This window comes from Rhipicephalus microplus, unplaced genomic scaffold, assembly GCF_043290135.1.
Source record: "Rhipicephalus microplus isolate Deutch F79 unplaced genomic scaffold, USDA_Rmic scaffold_1079, whole genome shotgun sequence".
Taxonomy (NCBI): Eukaryota; Metazoa; Arthropoda; class Arachnida; order Ixodida; family Ixodidae; genus Rhipicephalus; species Rhipicephalus microplus.
In genome coordinates this window covers 14,570-20,648 of record NW_027465625.1, presented here as the reverse complement: position 1 = coordinate 20,648, position 6,079 = coordinate 14,570, and the positions used below count along the sequence as shown (strand labels likewise).

The following is a 6,079-nucleotide window of genomic DNA, read 5'->3' as shown; positions in this document are numbered from 1 at the left end:
ACCCACTTAGGGCTGCACTCTCAAGCAACCCGACTCACGGGAGGCTCCATCCCGGGCGCGCAACGGCGGAGACGGGCCTGGCACCCACTCTGGGACAAGCCCCTGTCAGGGGGACTTGCACCGTCGCAAACACCCGAGAACGTCGCCTCCCATACACCACATTTCCCGACCGCCTGCAAGGACGGGGGATTCGGTGCTGGGCTCGGTCCCGTTTCGCTCGCAGCTACTCGGGGAATCCCTGTTGGTTTCTTTTCCTCCGCTTAGTGATATGCTTAAATTCAGCGGGTTGTCTCGCCTGATCTGAGGTCGACAGCGGATACATTCGCTTCCATCAACTTCCTGCACGACCGCGTGCGCTCGCCCTACCAAGTGCGCCCGCAACCCTGTACAGGGCCACTTCTTCACAAGGCTGGCAATCGGCTTCCCCGCTGCACGCGTGCGGCGCACAACCGGTGTGACGTGGAAGTGACGGGACACGTTCGTAAACCCATCGCGAACCGAGTACGACGCCCTACCAAGTGCGCCCGCAACCCTGTACAGGGTCACATCTTCACAAGGCTGGCAAGCGGCATTCCGCTGCGCGCGTGCGTCGTCCGAGCAGTTGCGTGATAAACGACCGTGTCGAAAGCCCAAACACCGCCGAGGCCAGTCGCCGCCGCCGCAAGGGCAGCCACGCAGCCTGGCGAGAGGCATCGTCTCGTGTAGCGTCGCCCCCGCCCCAACTGGAGTGGCCCAGTTTTTTGAACGGGACGGGAACTGCGAAGCACTTAGACCGACGGCGGACTACGACGAGAACGCCTTAAGCTTCGCCAACGTTTCGCCAACTCGTGCGGGAGACTTTTTCCGCTTCGCGGCAAGTCGTCGCGCCGTGCTCTCCGCATCAACCGCGTACGCAGCGAACCGCAAACGTCGGGCGCAGCCTCCTCACCTCCCTGCGCTTTGCGCGCGAACGTTCCCTGTTCGCGCGGCAAAGCCTGGAGGAGGCACGGCCCCGCAGCGTGTTCGAGCGCCCGGTCTACGGGACACCCTGCTTACTTCGAGGGCAACAAGCGCAACGCAAGGCTGCGATCTCGCGCACTTTGCGCACGGCTGGAGAAGCTTTGCTGGCCGGCTTTCGCTCCTCGTGTTTACCGTGCGTTAAAGTTGCGCGTCCGTGGCTCTCGCAGCTCTTGCGCGCCCGGTCGCAGAGAGGAGTACGCAACCTCGACCGCACTTTCCCTGCAGGCTTCCTTCCGACTCGAAGTCCTGCGGCGGTCTCAACGAGGTGCCACATCCTCAATGCAGTCGGTCGCCCCCGTTTCGGTTGGGCTCTGGCACGACGGTCGCCACCGTCTCGCCCTTGAGTGGCCGCTGTTGGCGCTCGCTGTGAGGTGTTCAGCGTGCTGTCCGTGTTGCCGACGCGGTCAAAACGAGTCGACGGCTCACGTTCCCTTGTGCGCCGAAGGCTCTCTTGATATGTGATCCGACCCTCAGACAGACGAAGCCAAGGGAAGACCCAAGGCCGCAATGTGCGTTCAAAGAATCAGTGCTCAGTGTGTCCTGCAATTCACACCAAGTCTCGCAGCTGGCTGCGTTCTTCATCGACCCGAGAACCGAGTGATCCACCGCTTAGAGTCGTGAAAAAGTGTTTGTTCAATTCCGTACAGTCAAAACCAAACGTTTCTGGCACTCGGCCAAACAGTGGCCAAGAAGGGCGCTTTTCAGCGCACGCTTGGACTCCAAAACTCTGCCGCGCCTTTTTCGGCTGCCGCAAATCGAGCAAACGGTGTGTTTCGGACGGCGTTTCGCTTCCGCTACTTGCGAGTGCTTTCGTGGTCCACCCCTCTATAAATACTCGGGAGGCGTCGAAGCCGGTTCTCCAAGCCGGACCCGTAGGTATCGTTGTGTGCTCGCTCTCATTGGCCCGCCTAACCAGAAAATGCCTGCGGTACACCCATTTGGATAAGAGTGCACGCAGATGCGGGCCTCGACGGCTACACATTTCCTCGGGCGGCCGCCTCCCGGCCTCCGTGGAGCGCGGGATGCACGGTCCCATCGACAAGCCTCTCCCGTTTTTACCGTGGCGTCGCGGTTCACCACGGCGGGCGGGTCGGTCTCCTCCGCATAAAAAGGGGGACCCCCGCTTTTTGTTCCACGAAATCGCACAAGCTTTTTTCGCATCCACGGTTTGCCACCGCACACCAAAATGCCGATCCGGCTGCCTACTTTAGCCAACAGGTGGAGCCAGGCGCGCCGTACTTGCGCGGCACTTCCCACGTCCACCGAAGTCGGTGCCAAGGACCACTTTCGGCGCCGGAGCCGCGTACGAGCCTACTCGAGGCGGAAGAACGAAGCCAGCAAGGGCCTGGCCGCAAGTGCGTTCAATTGTCGGGACGTCCAAGTCCCTCGTTCTTCCGTGCTTCCTCTTTCGGCAAGTCGTTGCGGCACCTTCCCAAAGCGCGCAGACCCGCTAATCGCGACGAGCGCGACGTGGCCGTGCCGCCTTTCCCTCGGCAGCAAGCAAAACGCCTGGCAACGTCGACGCTCCCCTAACCGCGATCTCGCACCGTGTTTCGTGTGGCGAATTCAAAAGCCGGCCGGCGCTGCTGCAACCATTACGGTCGGTACGCATACGCCGCGGAGGGCGGGACGGTCATCGGAGCGTGCGGTTCCTCCATCGAGTACTGCGCACCTCGGCCGTCGCATCGCCGTGCCATGACCGGCCGCGCGTCAACGCGAACCGGTGCCAGCGAGATCCCTCGCCTGCAAGAACCGACCGGCAGCCTCCGTCACCCGAGGACGCGGAGGCGCTTGCCGCGGACGGCGGGACGGTATGCACTGGTGCACAGCGGACCCGTCACATCGCCAGTTCCTTGACCGACCGCCGACGCTTGTGCCGTTCCTCTCGTACTTGGCAGTCGCCGCGCGATTGTCGGGTCTCGTTCTTGCACGCTCGAACGGTCGGGAGGGCACTCGGCTGGCGTTTCGGGAACGCGCAGCCTCGCCTTCTACCGACGTAACCACGACTCGCCGTTCGCGCTCCGCCGCTCCTGTTTACAGTACTAGGCGGTCCCGCAGCGGTCGGGTCGCGCATTTCGAGCGCTTCGAGCCACGGTGCAGTGGCGGGTCGAAAGCCGACCTATGAGTGCGTTGCGCCGTTTGTACCCGCGTCCGCCACCTGGCCGACCGTCCAAGGTCGCGGTGTTGGCGTCCGCTGGGCGCAACAATTTGTCACGGGGTGCCGCTCCACATTCAGGCAGCCCCGTGGGGAAAAGCCGACCCCGCGTCCAAACGGGGTCAGCGGCAGAAAGTGTCGGGCGCAGACGCAGCTGAGGCGCTCACCCTTCACAATCCGTTAATGATCCTTCCGCAGGTTCACCTACGGAAACCTTGTTACGACTTTTACTTCCTCTAAATGATCAAGTTTGGTCATCTTTCCAACAGACCGGCGCAACCGAAAGGCCGCGCCGGACATCGGTCCGAAGACCTCACTAAATCATTCAATCGGTAGTAGCGACGGGCGGTGTGTACAAAGGGCAGGGACGTAATCAACGCGAGCTTATGACTCGCGCTTACTGGGAATTCCTCGTTCAAGGGGAACAATTGCAAGCCCCTATCCCAATCACGAAAGAAGTTCCACGGGTTACCCAGTCTTTTCAGACAGGGATAAAGACACGCTGCTTCCTTCAGTGTAGCGCGCGTGCGGCCCCGGACATCTAAGGGCATCACAGACCTGTTATTGCTCTGTTTCGTGCGGCTAGGAGCCGCTTGTCCCTCTAAGAAGGTTGTAAGGTGCTGGGAACCCCGCACCTATTTAATAGGCTAGAGTCTCGTTCGTTATCGGAATTAACCAGACAAATCGCTCCACCAACTAAGAACGGCCATGCACCACCATCCACCGAATCAAGAAAGAGCTCTCAATCTGTCAATCCTCCCAGTGTCCGGGCCGGGTAAGTTTTCCCGTGTTGAGTCAAATTAAGCCGCAGGCTCCACTCCTGGTGGTGCCCTTCCGTCAATTCCTTTAAGTTTCAGCTTTGCAACCATACTTCCCCCGGAACCCAAATACTTTGGTTTCCCGGAAGCTGCCCGCCGAGTCATTTGAGTAACTCAGGCGGATCGCTGGTTGGCATCGTTTATGGTCAGAACTAGGGCGGTATCTGATCGCCTTCGAACCTCTGACTTTCGTTCTTGATCAATGAAAACATTCTTGGCAAATGCTTTCGCAGTAGTTCGTCTTGCGACGGTCCAAGAATTTCACCTCTAGCGCCGCAATACGAATGCCCCCGTCCGTCCCTCTTAATCATTACCTCGTATTCCAAAAACCAACAGAACAGAAACGAGGTCTTGTTCTATTATTCCATGCAAGTTTATTCAGGCGACTCGCCTGCGTTGAGCACTCTAATTTTTTCAAAGTAAAAGCACCGGCCATCTCGAGGCACACAATGAAGTGCACCAAGAAAGAACCGGCATGATGTTCAGTCCGAGCCGTCGCATCGGGTAGATGCACTACTCGTCTGGAACTGAGATCCAACTACGAGCTTTTTAACCGCAGCAGCTTTAGTATACGCTATTGGAGCTGGAATTACCGCGGCTGCTGGCACCAGACTTGCCCTCCAATTGATCCTCGTTAAAGGATTTAGAGTGTACTCATTTCAATTACGGGGCCTCAAAAGAGTCCCGTATTGTTATTTTTCGTCACTACCTCCCCGTGCCGGGAGTGGGTAATTTGCGCGCCTGCTGCCTTCCTTGGATGTGGTAGCCGTTTCTCAGGCTCCCTCTCCGGAATCGAACCCTGATTCTCCGTTACCCGTAACAACCATGGTAAGCAAGTAACCTACCATCGAAAGTTGATAAGGCAGACACTTGAAAGAAACGTCGCCGGCTCGTGGCCATGCGATCAGCACAAAGTTATCCAGAGTCACCACACAATACGGGCCGAAACCCGATCGATCTTGGTCTAATAAAAGCACCCGTTACCCAAAGGGCTCCAGGCTCACTGCATGTATTAGCTCTAGAATTGCCACAGTTATCCAAGTAGGAAGAAACGATCTAAGGAACCATAACTGATTTAATGAGCCATTCGCGGTTTCGCCTTATTTCGGCATGTACTTAGACATGCATGGCTTAATCTTTGAGACAAGCATATGATTACTGGCAGGATCAACCAGGTAATCGTTCGACTGCGCGTCCGTCCTCGCCCTCGGCGGGCCGGACGCAGTCTGTGTGCGGCGGAGGCCACCTTCAGGCGCCCCAACACGCTTATTTTGCACTCCGAGATGACGGCGTTCGAGCTCGCTACGGCACAACCTTCCCGAAAGACGAGTGGGAGCCGTGCGGCAAGAAGCACGTTCATGCTCGCTCTTTTTCGTTGCATCGACTCGGTCGCGCCGTGCGGGTTGCCCAAGCCCGCTGCACTGTCGGTGGACCGGCCGGAACTAGCAACGGAGCCGAGACTGCAAAGCCGCCAGACGACGGGTCACGCCCGCGTCTTCGGCGCTTTCGCATCTGAATCGCCCGAGGACGACACGGAACACACCTCGATATCGTGGTAAAACGGCACCGTCCGACAACCAGCCCCTAACGCATCAAGCGGATGAGGCTGCAGACGACTGCCGTGGATTCCCCTGGAGCAGACCCGAGGACACGCTTGACGAGGCCGAAGCCCGCCGCATATCAGACACCCGGTCGCTTTCGCGTACGCCGCTCACGAGAACCCCCACATAATAGCAGCGATAAGTACCCAGACCTCCTTGGGCCCTAATACGAGCGTACTCGAGAAAATTTCACCGCGGGTGTGCCCCGAAACGTGTGGCATGTTGAGCGTGCCACAAGTCTACGTCGCTCTCAAACCCGCCGAGGTCGTAGAATTTGCGACCCTACTCACGAAATTCCCACCGAGGATACGGCCGCAAACGTACCGCACCTTGGGTAGGCCACGAGTTTGTGCAACACTACGCTGACGGCACAGCACCGAGGTCGTGCGCGCACGCACGGGAAAATTCCGCCGCGGTTTCTGCCGAAAACGTGAGGCACCACGACTCTCCGCAAGTTCGCGTCGACTGCGAAAGACCGAAGTCGTGAACGACGTGTCCGCTACTCG

The 6,079-nt window shown here is 58.8% G+C and overlaps 2 non-coding genes across 2 annotated transcripts; both read right to left on the bottom strand.

Moving 5' to 3' along the window:
* Positions 1 to 1,463: 1,463 nt before the first annotated feature.
* On the bottom strand, positions 1,464 to 1,616 carry LOC142796074 (5.8S ribosomal RNA). The gene has a single exon (XR_012893525.1). It is a non-coding gene; the product is annotated as a 5.8S ribosomal RNA (ribosomal RNA).
* A 1,719-nt stretch (positions 1,617 to 3,335) lies between these two features.
* LOC142796076 (small subunit ribosomal RNA) lies at positions 3,336 to 5,150 on the bottom strand. The gene has a single exon (XR_012893527.1). It is a non-coding gene; the product is annotated as a small subunit ribosomal RNA (ribosomal RNA).
* Between the last annotated feature and the right edge of the window lie 929 nt (positions 5,151 to 6,079).